This window comes from Rattus norvegicus, chromosome 1 (assembly GCF_036323735.1).
Source record: "Rattus norvegicus strain BN/NHsdMcwi chromosome 1, GRCr8, whole genome shotgun sequence".
Lineage (NCBI taxonomy): Eukaryota > Metazoa > Chordata > Mammalia > Rodentia > Muridae > Rattus > Rattus norvegicus.
Window position 1 is genome coordinate 268,584,672 of NC_086019.1, and position 17,302 is coordinate 268,601,973.

At 45.0% G+C, this 17,302-nt stretch overlaps 1 long non-coding RNA gene and 1 other non-coding gene across 2 annotated transcripts in view; one reads left to right on the forward strand and one right to left on the reverse strand.

Moving 5' to 3' along the window:
* Positions 1-16,282, forward strand: part of LOC120100068 (uncharacterized) — a 54,676-nt gene extending 38,394 nt beyond the window's left edge. The window contains exon 4 of the long non-coding RNA XR_010063325.1: positions 113-16,282. This is a non-coding gene — a long non-coding RNA (uncharacterized LOC120100068). The remainder of the gene's footprint in view (positions 1-112) is intronic.
* The window catches only part of Emx2os (Emx2 opposite strand/antisense RNA), a 57,171-nt gene that overhangs the window by 28,953 nt on the left and 10,916 nt on the right, over positions 1-17,302 (reverse strand). Inside the window, exons 2-3 of the transcript NR_176829.1 lie at positions 3,498-3,608; positions 2,471-2,865 (exon numbers count right to left, since the gene is read on the reverse strand). This is a non-coding gene — a non-coding RNA (Emx2 opposite strand/antisense RNA). The remainder of the gene's footprint in view (positions 1-2,470; positions 2,866-3,497; positions 3,609-17,302) is intronic.

Here is a 17,302-nt window from a genome sequence, read left to right on the forward strand (position 1 = left end):
TGGTGCTATTAGAAGGTGAGGCCAAGTTGGAGTAGGTGTGTCACTGTGGGTGTGGGCTTTAAGATCCTCATCCTAGCTGCCTGGAAGCCAATATTCTGCTATTGGCCTTCAGATGAAGATGTTGAACTCTGAGCTTCTCCTGCACCATTCCTGCCTGGATGCTGCCATATTCCCGCCTTGATGATAATGGACTGAACTTCTGAACCTGTAAGCCAGCCCCAACTAAATGTGGTCCTTATAAGAGTTGCCTTGGTCATGGTATCTGTTCACAGGGGTAAAAAGCTGACTAAAACATGCATGTTGCAATAGTGATGAGGGTGGACACTCTAAATGAGGCTATTTGATCAACCTAGTGCTCTCTTCCTTTTTGATGCTCTGAAATGAAACCAGCTGGACAGGACGGTGGTTCTCATTCTCTTGTGATGACGAGCACTGTCCAAATGAGAGCCTAGCAACCCAACTTGGATTTCTGTAACAGAGAACCAGAAAGATACTTGTTCCTTAGTCAGACAGCTCTTGAAATGCATGAATGTGTGCATGTGTGCATGCATATGCACTAATTAATGCACACATGAATGTGTGCCACATAACTGAACACATTTTCAGGGAGAAGAAAACCCCTTTATTTCTAAAATACCTTTAGATACAACCTCTGCTAAGACTGGAGAATGGTACTGGGGCAGTTATATGCTAGACAGAAGTCCATACTCACCACTGGAGACACAATATATAGGAACACACGATGGACATTCTTCCATTAATAATAGTCCTTAGCAACTGGGGGCAATCTATGTGTCCTTCAATAGAGATTCCTGACTGATACTTGGACTGGCCAGTCTAGTGCTCTTCAGGAACATAGATCAGCTGGTCTTGCTTTTAGGGCCACAGGACGGGGACTGAAGTGATGCACCCCACCCATCTTGCGTTGCTCAGTGCATATCCATGTCAGTGTGCTTTGCATGGAATCTTGAGCTCCCTAGACAGTGCTTTATCTAGGACTGTGTCCTGCCTCTCAGGACATGTCCCTGCTGCACGATTTTATTGACTTGGGTCGGAATGTAAAGAGTCTTTATTGAGCATGTCTGAAGACTTTTGGAAGACCAACTGTGTGGGAAGTAATATGCTCAGAGCCACTGAGAGTGATATGCAGCACCATGCAGGATTCATGGACCCAGGACACAGAGCGGCAATCCCACAGACTGTGGCTGTGGACTGAGCTCCAACAAGCTGCAAAGCTGCAGTGGTGTGGGGTGAGGGAGAGGATATATTCACAGAACCCTTCCCAATCCTTATATCCTCAGCCCTGGAGTGGGGAGATCATGGCAAGCCTGGGGACCCAAGACTCTGCCATGCAACCCAGGTTGGAGTGTGCTAGACCTTCAGAGAAAGAGGTCTGTCAGTTCACACAGACAAGTGCCGATATGGAAGCAGTTTCAAAGGACCCTGCCCATTTCTGTTCCTTGTTGGAGCTACCCGCCTATACCCCCTCCTGCCTTTGATCTTCATCCCACTTGGCTTGGTCCAGATTGGAGGTCTCCTGCTGCGTTGCCCCAGGATGGGTCCCCAGCTCACAAGGTTTCACTCCCTCACTCACTCTGCTTGCTCTATCACAGCTCAGATCTGACCTCCTGCCTGCTTCACTATGGCAGCAGGAGCCCTCTGAGTTCCCCAGGAGGGAACAAAGGAGAAAGGTAACTGTGGGCTGAACTGAGGAGAGTTTTGTACAATAGGAAATCTAGGTAGATGTATTCTGATGGTCAGCGAAACCTCCTCCTTGGCCTTCTGAGTCGCACAATAATGGGGGTGACTGCGGGCAGTGGTCAGAAAGTCAGGATTGAGTTGGGAGTCTGCTCACTTTCCGCTGACGCTGTTTCCTGCCAAAGAGGGCACAGTTAAAATCGTTAACCTCTTGGTGCCTCGGTTTGCCCATCTTTAAGATGGCAGCAGCAAGAACAGCTTTGTCGTTGGTTGTTAGAGGGCCCATGACATCACATGTGTAAGAGCTCCGGGTTCTGTGAGTTTGCCCTGAGTTAGGGCTGTGCCGTAGCTTTGGAGGATAGCCAGCATCTCTCTGGATGCGCAGCCGCAGTGGGTCTGGGAAGCTCTTTCCTGCCTTCTGCCCCACAGGTCTCTACCTCCCTTTTATATATTCATCTTTTCTCCCTCCCCTGGCCCCCAGCCCAGTTTGGCTCTGATGATCTCCGAGGAACTACCGCTTACCCCAGCTTTCTGTCCATGCCATTCCCAGTCCGCAGCCTTTCTGCCCTGGCTTCCCCTGTTCCGTTCCCTCAATTTTAAGACTCTCTGTAATCTGACCTCCGTCTGAAGTCTTAGCGTCTTAGCTTCCAGAGAACTCGAGAATTCTGAGCCCAAGTTCAAAGGTGCATCTCAGCTGTGGCATTCTAAAATTTTCTATTTATAAAACAAACAAAAAACAAACAACAACAAGACCAGACCACACCTGCCTTACCTGACAGGAATGCTCGAGGGCCAGATGAGCAGGTGAGCTGTAGATGGTTGGACGCTGTACAGCCACTTGTTATTTTTGGACCACACACCGTGGCTTCCTTTCTTCGGCGTTTGGTTCATATCTTTCATTCTCCTGGAGGGCCTTGTCACCCTGAGTCACCATTGTCTTAATCAGTATTCCATTCAGAGCTTGGCACATACTGTGTGTGTGTGGAGAAGCTTCCCTGTTGACTCTTCTGGAAGAGTCATTTTCCTCTTATATTTACTGTGTCGTGATGTATGATGTATCCCATCTCTCAGATGCCCCTTCCGGGGTCTGCCCTCAAACTCCTCTCTCACTGGAGCTGTTCAGTATTCCGTGGATCATAAACCCAGCCAACAGGTGCTGAGGAGACCCTTAGCCAAAGGACAGAAGGAGTAGATGAATGAATGGCCTGAGGCAGTATAGGTGTAAAGGGACAGGCAGAGGCCTCTGAGATCTCTTTAAAGATCTGAGTTGGTAAATAGCTGATTTTCTCTCTCTCTCTCTCTCTTTCTCTCTCTCCCTCCACCATCCCTCCTTCCTCCACAATTTCTTTCCTCCTTTTCTTTTTGTCAATTGCTTATTCTCTTGGGTTTTCTGTTTGTTTGTTTGTTTGTTTGTTTGTTTGTTGTGACAGGACCTTATGTAGCCCAAGCTAGCCTAAAACATATAATTTCTATACAACCAAGCATGACCCTGAACTCATGATCCTCTTGTAACTACCTCCTGAGTTCTGGGATTATAGGCATATGCCACCACAGCAGGTCTATGTGAGTGCCTCGTGCTGAGGAGTGAACCCAGGGTTTGGTGCAGGCTAAGCACTCTACCAACTGAGCTAAATCCCCAGTCCCGGGCAGCCATTTTCAACATGCGGCCAATATTACAGAGTAGACGTAGAGCACCTAGAGAAGAGGAGTTTGGCTGCAAAAATGGAGAAGGCAGCTAGGGAGGGGCCTAGGGATGTTCATGTAGCACGGCACTCCTCCTGGGGAGTCTCAGAAAGTACCTTCCCAGAGTGGAGTATGGCAGTTGGGATCCCATGGGAGCAGGGTTGTAGGAGGAGTGTCTCTGACACGGATCAGGTTCCACACAGGTATACATGATGGGGTGCTGGGAACTGAAGCACAAGACAGGAACGAAAGTCACTGGGACATTTATGACCTATTCGATCCCTCCCTGGACACAGTAAGGCCTATTTCTCCAGCAGTTCTAAGGGTATCTGTGTATCCTGACATAAGTTCCTCTTCACTGTCCCCAACTCCTATTCCCAGACCACACGTTCCTCCAGTTGTGCTGAATTTGAAGTATTTTAATGCCGGATGTCTATCTGGGTACGAGTTTGTAAAGCCATTGTTTTCCTTTGATTCCTTCCTTCTCTTTCTTCCTTCCTTCCTTTCTTTCTTTCTTTCTTTCTTCCTTTCTCTCTTTCTTTCTTTCTTCCTTTTTTACCTTTTCTCTTTCTTTTGTATCTCCTTGAAACAGATGTCAGCCAAAGCTCCCAGCCCAGATCAAGGGCAGGTTCAAGGCTTTGAGATGGGTTTGAATGTTCCTTTAACATTGCCCCATCTAATACCCAAATATACCTCAAGTCATTACCCTGTTTTTATAAGACATTCTGAGCCGTATGCACAGGAACTAATTAGGCATACAATTCAAGCCCTCGGATCAGGTGGCACTCTGTTGAAATATCTTAACCTTTCATGATTATCTTAATTTAGAGAAAATTCAAAACACATTCAGAAGCCTTAGAAAATGAAGTAAGTAGGAATTTACTGGCTGGCTGCTCTTCTTGATGTCAAGATCCTTCTTTATAAGCCCAGCCTAAGTCTCCTGGGACGTCCTCGGGAGTCTCTCGAAGCTTGCAGGGATGTGATCAGGGACCAGGCCTGACTTCCCCTCCCTTCCTCAGCGGTTTCCCTCAGTGTGTGCCAAGCCATGCATAACTCCCAACTTCGCCATCATGGCATCCATGGGCCGGGAGGAAGGTTTAGGGAGTTTAACCTCCTTTTCTGACAAGGCATAAAATAAGTAGGTGGTATATAACCCTGCAGTTTGTGTTATTTAGAAAGATTCACAGCCCGGGCTCACAGACCTGGCTTCCCATTGGCCACAGAGGATGCTAGATAAACCTGGATTCTGAATAGATAAACCTGGTTTATTCTGGAGCAATCTGACTAGGTTGAGGTTCTTTGGTTATTTGCCTCTGTGTGGTGTGTCTACAGAGCAGACCAAATGGGATTGCCGCAAGCTCTTTAGCTGCTTTCCGGCTCCGTCTTGCCAGAGCCTCTACTCAAAGTCAGGTCTGTTCTACAAATGGAGTCTGTGCTTTAAAGTGTTCCTGACACAGGGGCCTGGCTCATGGCTGGCCTGGGCCAGCTCTCAAAAGCCACTCCAGATAGATGTTCTTTTGATAATTAAACTTTTAGAAAAAAGGTCTCCAGACAAAGCACCCAGTCAAGTTTAAATTTTTGATAGGTGTGCGTACATATTTTTACGACTCCAAGTATATTCTAAGCAATATACCAAATAGGAACGGATTACACTAATTGCTGGCTACAATCCAAAATTTAAGGTTAACTGGGAATCTTGTATTTTATCTATTAGAACTTGCAGACAAACTTCAAGTACAACTTAGTGGAGACAGTAATTTTGGAGGTTGCAATCAGGGAGCAAAATTGGCTCAGACCCTTCGCTGGTGATACCCTTCTTGGCCCTCAGCACAATTGCACAAACTAGGGCCAGGGAGTGACCTGAAGCTCAGAGATGTCAAGTGACTCCCCTAAGGTTGCCTCGCTGAACTCCACTGCCAGCCCAGCTTTGTTGGACTTCAAAGCCTGGACCCCTTCGATGCTACCCCAGTGCCAAGCTGATGGTTATCTTTCCTGAGTTCTCATTTTCCTAGCTTGCTTTGGCTCCTCTCAACTTCTTCCCCATTTTTTTTCCACAAATGTTCAAGGAGAGATTCACTCCCGTCAGATCAATGTCACTGCCATAATGAAAACCACCACCCAAACCCACGAAGGACGAGGTCTGTGGGACCCTAATGAGAATGGTTCCGATTATTTAGAAAGCAACCTCGTGGTTATTCTAACGTTACAAGTAAATATAAAACATTTAGAAATACTTGGCCTGGCTTTTTTTTTTCAAGTACAGATGTCTGACTCTCTGCCAGTTTGTTATTAAAAACGCTATGGTGGTTGGGTACAAAGATTACTGTAGAAATAAAAGCTGATGCTCTCTGAACACTTGTTTTGACTTTGCAGAGAAGCTGGTGCTGATGAGGTCAGAGCAGATGGTGGCTGAGAGTGGCTCTCACTGGGAACCCCAATATTCATAACTCACAGTGGCTCTCCATTGTCCCCAAAGCCCCACATTGTGTTGGGCCTCCTCCAGTCTCAACTGCTGCTATTCTTCCTTTTGATCTTCAGGGTGTCTTCTGAATCATCCTGTGTTTGAACTTGCCAGACCCTTGCCTAGGGGGCCTGTCCCCTGTTACAGGTCTGCCTGGTACCCCCTCCTCCTCAGCCTTCGGGGGTACACACTTCCTCCTCCTGCAATGCACTGCTTGATTCTTTTATTTCCTGTAACTCTGACAGCTTCTTCTTCACTTCATGCCTTTCCCCCCAGAAGGTGAACTCTACAAAGGTGGAGTCCCCCAACATTGTATCCTTCTGCCTGTCCTCCAACATTGTATGCTTCTGCCTGCCCCCAACATTGTATCCTTCTGTCTGCTCCCCCAACATTGTGTCTGTCTGCCTCCTGCAGAAGGTGAACTCTAGGAAGGTAGAGCCCCTAACATTGTATCCGTCTGCTTGGTCTCCTAACCAATGTCAAGTAGATACAAGTTGCTCAATAAATATTTGTTTAACAAATAAGCCATCAGAGCACCTGATGTCCTGCATTCCTCATCTCTTCTGAGGCCAGAAGGAAAAGTTAAAACCTCCGCAAATTGTGCAACTCACTGAGAAGCCCTTTAACAGGAGACTTCTTATGCCCGATGAAATTTCTGGGACAGCACTCTGAACCACAGCAGAGGATACATATTGCAAACGCACTAGGATATTGCAAATGTCAAAGGATAAATGTAAAACTGAAGATTCAGGGTTATAAGCACCAACATGGCCCTGACAGGCTTTCCACTACAGGTAGGTATGTTGAAAAGACATGGAAGGAGACACTGCTGGCCAGCTTTGCACCTTAGATCATCTGGGGCTCTCGCTGGCTTTGTTCTTCTGATTCTCACTCGTGCCTCTTTGTGTGGCTGCCTACCATTTGTCCTCAGGATTTTGATACTTTTTAAAAGCAGGCACTAGTCTCATTTCTGTGTCCCTAACATGCAGTCCTTTTTGTTGACTGGGACACACAAACTCAGAACCTCAAGTCTTTAAATGGTTACTTTAGATGGTGAGTGTGTGTGTGTGTGTGTGTGTGTGTGTGTGTGTGTGTGTGAGAGAGAGAGAGAGAGAGAGAGAGAGAGAGAGAAACAAGTGCCACTCTACATGTGTGAAAGACTGCTTGCATGATAGGGTTTTCCTATCATGTGGGTTCTGAGGATGAATTTAGATCACAATGCTTGGTAGCAAGCACTCTTACCCATTGAGCCATTTCTATGGCCTCACCTTGTATTTTGAGGTACGGTGTCGCTTTGGACTTTGAGACATAGGCTAGGCTGGCTAGTTAGCAGGACCCAGGTTGTCCCTGTCTTTCGGCTCCAGAACTTTGGCTCTACATGGAATGAGCCCAGGTCTTCAAACTTACAAGACAAGCACTTTACCAGTGGAACATTCTCCTAGGGTACAGGGTAGGCATCTAAGCTGGTGTCTTCAGGAGTACACAATTCTACACACTCAAAAGACAGCTCTTGCCCTGCTTCATTCAGATATTTCCCTGTTAAGTGGCCAAGAGCCCAAGGGGATGGAATTCCTAGACTTTCTATGTACACATCTTTCCTTCCCAACTTGTCTGAGTGTTTTATTCCAAAACTTAGTCCAAAGAAAATTCCTCTAAAAATCCAATTGCTAACACTGAACACATGAGTTGGAGAACCAGAGATCTGAGTGGAAGGAAAGATCTGTTTTTGCCAGGTAAACGTTGTCACATATGTGAACTGGAATTAACATTTATCACAGCTGGGTCATAATCAGAGCTTGCCTCTCAAACCGGGTCCAAAGCCACTTGGAAAAAATGGCAACAAGTTCTAGAGCATTGCACACACTCAAAGCCAAGGGTCTTCTATTTCTGCACAGTCTAGGAGACTTGGACATGTATGTTCTGTGGGCAGCATAGCTTGAACAGGAAGCCAGGGAAATGCAGCATCACTGAAGGCACAGGCTAAATGTAAACACTCCTCTGTGTACAGAACCTCGACCCATTACTTGGAGAGACACATGCGTCTTTTGAGTTTCTACATCGATGACATACAAAGTGGTAAGATAGAACCGCTGGCTATTTTTCTCAGGCTACCATCTCAAATGTGGCCTTGGATTAGCCTGAGGACCATTGTCATATTTTCAACAACTGATGGCTGTCAGGGATAGAGCTCATAAAAAAAAAAACCCAAAACAAAACAAAACAAAACAAAAAACCATCTCCCCAAACTCCTCATGGAGGACAGCAGCAGGAGGAAACACTCCATCACTGGCAAGTGACACTAATGTATTCTATTAGATTTGCTTATCATGTTAAAGAGCATATTAAAAGGAAATGTTTGGAAACGGGATGCCATGCTGTGGGATGATGGATGGAGAATTCCTAATTTGGAAAAAATGTGCTAAGACAATATGATTGATGTGAGTGACCTACTTACTTTATTTCAAGAAAGTATGAGTTGCCTCGGGCCCACTGGTACACATATTTGGAAAAAGTTGTTTTTTTTCCACATTAAGTTTTTATTAACATTTTCAAAAGAGCAAAAACACCATAGAAGGATGTAAGTCTCAACTTGTCAATGCAGATGTGTTTGTAGTCGCTCGCTCGCTGGGAGCGTTTCTCAGTCAGTGAGGTGTGTTTCTTGCCAAGAGAACACCTGACCAGAGAAGTATGACACCCCTTTCCCTGATGAAACAGACAAGGGAGGGGCATTATTTATTTATTTATTTATTTGTTTGTTTGTTTGTTTGTTTGTTTGTTTATTTTTACTTAAAGCTCAGACAGATCATCTAGTACACAAACACACACACACACACACACACACACACACACACACACACACACACACACCCTGGGGCTCGGACACCTGCTGTTGCAAGCAAAGATTGAGGCTAGGGGTTGGGGATTTAGCTCAGTGGTAGAGCGCTTGCCTAGGAAGTGCAAGGCCCTGGGTTCGGTCCCCAGCTCCGGAAAAAAAAGAACAAAAAAAAAAAAAAAAGATTGAGGCTAAGTTAACCATTTTAGTTCAACCTTAGATGTCAGAGCCCAGAGCTGAGGATCCATCCCTTCATGAAACCGACCTGAGGCTGAGAAGCTAGGGCTCTAGAATTTATTTCAGGCTGTGGATGGCCAGAACATAGCTGGTGGCAGATGGAAACACTGCCCCTGGAAGAACTCAGAGTCTAAAGGGGAAAAAAATCCGTATTAAGAAGTGGAGGTGGAAGAGCGAATGCTCGCAGGCTTCCTCAAGGGCAATTTGTCAATTTGTCACAAACGCCCAACATTGCCGGATGCTTTAAGTTCCAGAAATTCCACTTCTAGAACTTCTTGCAAAGCCATCATTTATGAAGGGAGACGAATGTTCACTCTGTAATTATTGACAATGTTGAAAGATGGACCAATCTAAATGTCGGACATCAGGGAACTGCCTAAATAAATATAGATGCTTAATACAGAGTGTGTGAAAAAATAGTTAAGAATAAAGCAGAGGAAGATTTACAATATGCAAAGTGGGGGATGTGGGCAATAAGATATTATGTGTATCTGTTGCTCTTTGAAAACTATGTATGGTGTGTGTGTGTGTGTGTGTGTGTGTGTGTGTGTGTGTGTATAGTATGTATTAAAATTCTCTTTGTCTCTTGGTTTTTCCAGACAGGGATTCTCTGTGTAGCCATGGATGTCCTGTAACTCACTCTGTAGACCAGGCTAGCCTTCAACTCAGAGATCTGCCTTGGACTCCTGAGTACTGGGATAAAAGCCATGTTCAGCCACTGCCTGGCTAAAATTCTCTTTTTAACTGAAATCAAATATATATTTGAAGGAGGCCATCCAGATCTTCAGGGGTTGTTTCTGAAGCACTGGGTTAATTTCCTACACAAGACATACTTTACTCTGGTAATAAGTGAAGGCACTATTAAGCAGAACATGTAAGAGTTAGGGCTGACTAATTCATAGCAGCACTAGGAGAACTAGGGCCAAAAGGGTCCCTGGACACAAGCTGGTTTCTTCATCCATTAGAATGAACAACTTAGAAGAATGGAAAACCATTCCATTCACTAGAACAAAACCAAAGCATAAGCCACCCTCAGAACTGAAAATGCAACAGCTCCTGAATAAATATCAAGACCTAGTCAGAACCAAAGAATGAATATATCACAGTCTAAATTCTGGATGAGATACTTGGCCATGGTAAAGGCTACAACCCTTTCCCAAATCAGTTTATATAGTTTACACAATCCCAGTATAGTTTACAACTAAAGTAGCTAGAGGATTGATTCTAAAAAGTATCTCAGAGAATAGATATGCAAGAACAGACAATATTTTCTAAAAGAGATAAATGAGATGAAACTGTCCTAGCTGATTTAAAAAAATATATTACAAAGTGAAAGTGATTAGTAAGTAACATAAAATGTAATGTAGGATAAAATCCAGCAGGTCAATACCACAAAGTATGACATCTAGAACGAAGTGGAGATTGTTTCCTACAATAGAAAAAGGTTAGATGGTACCAGCATGGTGTTGGAATAACTGTTTACTTGTTTGAAGAAAAAAGGTGTTTTGTTTTTTGCTTCATGACACCTTCACAGAGAAAAAGCCAAGTGCATTAAAGGTGAACACATTGCTTAAGGATATAAAATGTTCAGGAGAGGGCTAAAGGATAAAATATATCCAGAATCTGAGAATGAAGGTTGAAGAAAGACAGACCTCAGACTCCACAGCCACAAACACCTCTGATTGTGAGATACTCTGGGAAAATGCAGCCTTTGTGACAATGTTGGTGGAAGAGCCTCCCAATATAAAATGATTTCTGTTTTACTTTTGAAATAGAATCTCACCATGTAGCTCTGGCAGATCTGGAGCTTACTGTGTATATACCAAGTTGGTCTTGAACTCACAAAGATCCACCTGCCTCTTAGCATTATTTTATTCCTGGTCATATAAAATATTTCTTGTTTTAAGAGGGTTACTATGTTTCTTTGCCTCCCCCGATCCCCTCCCCAACCCCCCCTCTCTCTGTCTCTGTCTCTCTGTATGTGTGTATGGTCTGTCCTTCTAACATATACATAGTTGTCGACAGTAGCAAGATGGGAGAGTTACCTTCAGTCTGACTTCTGGTTCTTCTGCCATATTTTTTATTTTTTTCTGAATCATATAATGTTTTGATGTTGTTGTTGAGTCTGGGTCTCACGTAGCCCAGGCTGGTTTCAACCTCACCATGAAGCCAAGGATGACCTTGAATTACAGATCTTCTTGTGTCTACCTAGTAAACGCTGCCTTACAGGTATTGACTACTACAACCAGCTTATATGATGCTAAGAATCTAAACCAGGGATTCATGAATGCTAGACTAGAACTCTACCAACCATGCTGCATCTCCAGCCCCTCATATATTGATTTTTTTTGCTTGTTTTTCTTTTCTTTTTTTAATTTTTTCTCCATCTTTATTAACTTGGGTATTTCTTATTTACATATCAATTGTTATTCCCTTTCCCAGTTTCCAGGCCAACATCCCCCTAACCCCTCCCTTTCCCCTTCTATATGGGTGTTCCCCCCATCCTCCCCCCATTACCGCCCTCCCCCCAACAATCACATTCACTGGGGGTTCAGTCTTGGCAGGACAAAGGGCTTCCCCTTCCACTGGTGTCCCTACTAGGCTATTCATTGCTACCTATGCGGTTGGAGCCCAGGGTCAGTCCATGTACAGTCTTGGGGTAGTGGCTTAGTCCCTGGAAACTCTGGTTGGTTGGCCTTGTTCTTCATATGGGGTCTCAAGCTCATATATTGTTTTATAATAAAAACATTACACACATGATAAATTAGTCTCAAAATGGAGAGTGAATTCTCAGAATAGAAGACCCAGAGCTGGGTCTCCAGATGCTCAGGCTCCTGGGGTCCTCTTAGCCTCTAATCTTCCTACTGAGAAGCTCCCTAGGTCACAGTATAACCACTTTACTGAAGGAGGCCCCGATGGCTGACAGCACTGTTCCTGGAACACCTCACATAGCTGACTATTGGTCCTCAGGTGGGAATAGGAGGACATGTCTCTCACAGATAAAACAGCATTCACTTATGTTCCAACGTGCATTATACCCGACTTTTCTGCAAATAGTTATCTTCGATATTTCTCTCAAATACTGTCACACTTGCAATTGCTATTACTCCCATTTTGGAGAAAGAGAAACTGAGTCTCTGGAGATTAATCATTTGCCTGATCACATGGCTTGAAGACAAAGACCAGTTGGGCTGGCCTCTACACCCTCCACAACTGCATTTCCTCTTCTGGACAAGCACCCTTCAGCCCACAGATATAAATTGCCTTTACTTGAGATAGGGCTGGAGAGATGGCTCAGGGGTTAAGAGCACTGACTGCTCTTCCAGAGGTCCTGAGTTCAAATCCCAGCAAGCACATGGTGGCTCACAACCATCTGTAATGGGATCCAATGCCACACTCTGCAGTGACTTGCAGCTCTGACTCCTCACTCAGTGCTATTGTTGGGCTTCCTTGTGACCTGGAGATAAGTCTGGCCAGACCAATTCTCTGGTGGCCCACAAAGGGCACAGGTCTGAAGACTCCACCAGAAGGTACTGTCCTCCCAAGATATTTACCCTCTACATGCTGGTCAGTAAGCTGGAGGTTTCTTTGGCTCCCACCTGTGTTCCCACAATCTACTACTGGCTTTGCACACAGAAAGTGCTCACATGACAGTTGGCTGGATCACCGGACTGGCCAGAGAGACTTGAAGTCCTATCTCTAGCCCTCTCAGAGCTGATGCTGACTTGAGACCATTTCTGTTCCCACATGAGGCTCCCTTTTGGAATATACGTGTGGTGTAGTCTTTTAGGACACGAAGCTGTCTGGCAATGGGAGGGGACACTGGGGGTCGGGGGCCAAATTTGATAGGTAACATTAAGCTTCAACTTGATGACATGTAGAATGGACTAGGAGGCAAACTTCTGGGAATATCTTCAACGGAGGGTGAGTGGCTAAATTGCATCAGGAAGACCTACCCCAACTATGGGTTGCATCCTTCTATGGTACCCAGGACTGAAGCAAAGGCTGTATTCATCTCTGTCTGCTTCCCGATTACCTCTGTGCCTTCCCTGTGATAATGGACTGTACCCAGGACTATGGATCAGAATAGGTATCTTCCTCTTTGAGGACCATTTGCCAAATATTCTTTTCATAGCCACGAGAAAGGAAACACATGTGTGGGAAGGTCCAGAGCAGATCGTAGGGGAGTGTGGTGGAGCGCACACACACTTCTGTACTAGGTCTATCTTCCTGGTACCTTCAACAGCCCATGGCAGATGCCCAGGAATGAATGTATGGGTGGTGTCATTCTTCCATCATTTTCATAGTCGAAATCAGATGTGCAGGGCTAGAGATGGCTTTATAGGTCCCGTTATTCCAATGCCCTCTCCCAGAAACTCAGAAACAGCAGCCGCTTGCCCAGGGTTGCAGAGACCATGCATTAACACAGGTTGTACGAGCTGGCTCGAAGACTTAGGCCGAAGCTAAGAATATCTGACTCAGTGTGGGTTAAGAACCAGGGGGAACCCTAGAGAGAACCAGCCCTCATCCTAGAACCCTCACATCGACTCTTCCGGCTCAGTCACCTCTGGGAGAGGCTTGATGCTCTTATAATGAAGTCATATCTATCACAAAGAACCTCGAGGCTACTTAGCTGAGAAATAATTACATGTGTCTCAGAACTGGGAGAGCAAGTGTTCCCATCCAGCAATCCATGATGCTCTTAAAAAAAAAAAAAGGTTTCTCTATAAAACTGCAGCTGGGGTGGAGAGAGGCAAGACTTTCAAGCTAGGAGGCCATGTTCTGATCCCTCCTCTTATGTCTTGGCACCGTCTCATCTATATGTCTATATCCCTGCGTAGACCTATTAAAGCGACATTAAAGGAGATTAAAAGAGGAACGACAGCATAATCACATTGCTGTAACTAAACTGCTCACATGCCTGTGCCTCCTTGCTTAACTGCACGGGCAGGGCACGGATGCGTTCTCGATGTCAGCAATTAAACAATCAAGAAGTACATGGCGTCACCAGGAAAAGCATCCAGGTCACAGAGGGCTCTCCAGGTCCCCTTTCCCGTCCTTCAGTCACTCTGCTGCCAGCTTAGTGTAAATCTCTCCAGTAAGTTTCTCCAAGTTTCCGTCTAGATCTGTGTGTGCAATCAGACATGCAGACACACAGACAAGGGACGCCTGTTTCAACAGTGACAGAATTGCATTATGTACTGTTCTACAATACTGGTCCTCAACCTTCCTGATCCTGCAGCCCTTTAATACAGTTCCTCATGTTGTGGTGATGCTACCCCCACCACAGTTATTTCCATTGCTACTTCTAATATAATTTTGCTCTGGTTATGAGTTGTAATGTAACTAACTATCTGTGTTTTCCACTTGTCTTAGGTGATCCCTGAGGAAGAGTTGGTCAACTCCAAAGGGGTCTCAACTCACAGGTTGAGAACTGTTGTTCTAGAACTTGCTTTTCTTCCCCTCTCTCTCCCTTGATGAGTCATGGCATCTCTCCCACGATACTGCAGAAAGCGACTTCTGCTTTCTGTAGTAAGGAAGCATCGTTTTTGTTTTTCTCAAGGCAAACCTATTAATGGACATAAAAGTTGTTTTTCCTTTTTCAATATTAGAAACAGTGACTACATCACCTTGAGGTTTCTGCTTCTCTCAGAACAAGTCCTTTATGAAGTCAGCTGGCTGGCCTACTGCAGAATGTCATGAAGAGATTTCTCCTATTACATCCCCAGCGCCCAGAATGGTGCCTCACGTGGCATTTTTATGCAAGAAGTGTTTGCTGAATAAATAATTGGCCATAGCAGAAAAATGTGGTTGCAAATTATTTTTACAGTTAATGCTTGTCAAAGGCCCACACTTTACAAAGGCATTTTTTACTTCGGCCCTCAGAACTACCTTATGAGGTCAGGACTTCCTGATGAACTGTGACCAAAAGTCAGGGGCCGGGAGGCAAAGGTCAAGGTTCTAATCCTTGTCCTTGTCCTAAGACTCTGTGATGGTCTTTGAGGAATCTATTTCACCTTCACGGGCTTCAGTTATTGTGTTTTTCCTTAAGTATTTATTACTATAATTTTGTGCATGTGTACAGTGTGTGTGTGTGTGTGTGTGTGTGTGTGTGTGTGTAGATCCTAGGACAAATTTGGGTGTTGGTTTTTGCCTTGCTTGAAGCAGGATTTCTTTACTTTGTTCCACAATGCTGTATATTCCAGGCTAGCTGACCTGTGAGTTTCTGGTGTGTTCTCCTGTGTCTACATCCCGTGTTGTGGTAGGAACGCTGGGATTAGAGAAAGGCACCACTGCATGCAGTCACTGGTTGTTCCAAAAATTCAAACTCAGGCCATCAGGTTTATGTAGCAAGGGCTTTTGTAGGATAAGCCATCTTTCTGGTCCCAGCCCCAATTTTTAAACATGCACAAACAGGAAGAGTGAAAACACACACACACACACACACACACACACACACACACACACACACACACACACACACTTGAAGGAGCTCATGATATCTAAATGTGACAGTCTACGCCAACTACCTCAATAAATAATTGATCCTATCTGTCTTTTGCCCCACATGTCCTTTCCACCTGCCTAGGGTCAGACACCCACACACTTGCCAAGTTTTACAGTCCCTGAAACACCTCTCTGTTTTCCTTAAAGGATCCTTAAAGATGGTCTGGCCGCCCTTCACCTCCAGGAGTTTCTTCAAAATGCCACAGGAAGCACGTGCTCGCTTTGTACCACTCAAACGTAATATCGGCAGCTTTCCTCTGTGCGTTTTCATTTGGACACTGATCCTATTGTGTTACAGTTAGCTGTCTAGTTCCCTGGCTAGCTCTCGAGGGCCAGCACTATGATTGACTAAATTTGTTAATTGCAGGTCAGCTGCAAATTTCCTTGTAAATGGTACCTGCTCCGTTGGCGGAGTGCAAATGACCTAAAACTTCTATAAATATCAGATTTTAAGTGACCCCATGCTTCTGAGGGCCCAAGGCCTCCTAGTCTGCTCTGCGCTGTGACAATGCCCCAGCCGCCCTGCTCTGAGAAAGACCCCCAGCCACACTGCCAGCTCCACCCTTTGTGACTCTTAGGAGGAACCGGCCTTTTCTTTCTTTTTTTCCTTCCTTCCTTTCTTTCTTTCTTTCTTTCTTTCTTTCTTTCTTTCTTTCTCTTTTTTTCTTCCTTCTCAAGAGCCAGGTTTATGCTTTTGCCTTTGCCTCTTGTCAACTAGACTCCACTCAAGCAGCTCTTCAGGCAGACTTCCTGTGGCCTCTGTATTTTTTTCCTTTTATATTCTCCCTTTTGCCCTTTGTAGTGCCAACTTCCCTCATATTATCTTTCCAAACAGTGCAAAAAAAAAAAAACCAAAAAACAAACAAACAAACAAACAAAAAAAAACAAAAACAACCAGCACACCCCAGCAGTGATGGGAACTGTAAAACTGTACCACTCCTGGAGAGCACTGACAGAAGGTGGTGTCTCCCACCTGTGAGGCTGCACTGTGCTTACTGTGCACCACGTGTGTTTCCTCTACCAGAGAGTGTGCTCCTCAAAGGGGCTGTCATGGGAGTGTTTGCTCTTGGATTCCAAATGCCAGCCAACATCGGTCACATACAGACGTACTTGGGTGGGGGCAGTGGAGGAATGTTGCTTTAATTTTCTCCATAGTTTCTAGTACTCAGTACAGTCACAGTCCTATTAAACTTAAAGTTCTGTGTTTTGTAAGGAGGTATTTAATGGAGCTGATGTGGATTATTAACCACTTCACATACTTTGTTTCTATGAAGGACAACATTGTGAATGCCAGGTATTGACCAGAAAGAAGTGTCTGTAATCTGTGAAGGTTAAGCCCTTCTGTCTTCCTTTTCTGTTTGTCTTGGACTCTTTGGAGAAGTGTAATGTGGGTGGAGGGTTTTGGGGGGCACTAGAAGAGATGGAGAGTCTGGCAACTGGTGGGGATTCCCCTTTGAAGGATGTGGCCTGGCTGCCCACCCTCTCTGAAACTGAAAAGTGGGCGGGGGGTGGCGGCGGTGTAACTCGTTAGAGCTCAGCATGTGATGGGTTAACAGTGCTATGTATGTTGCCTCTTTAATTGTCCCGTATGTTCTCTCCTCTAGTATTTCTGTAAGATTGTTTTCTTTTGCCAAGGTATAAAGATCTGCAGTAAAACACTGTAAAGTCTTAAGCGTGATGTGTTTTGGCAACTGCATGCCTCCGTTGTCATCCCTGAAGGGATCAGTTAGAAAGCATTCCCAGCTCCTCCGAACCTTCCCTTTTATTCTATAGCATTAACAGGTTTTCCTGGGTCGTAGCTTCATGTGAACAGGACGCCTAGTCCTTTCCCTCCATTCCTTTTATCCCCTAGAACAATAGCAAAATGTGTAGACATAATCTAA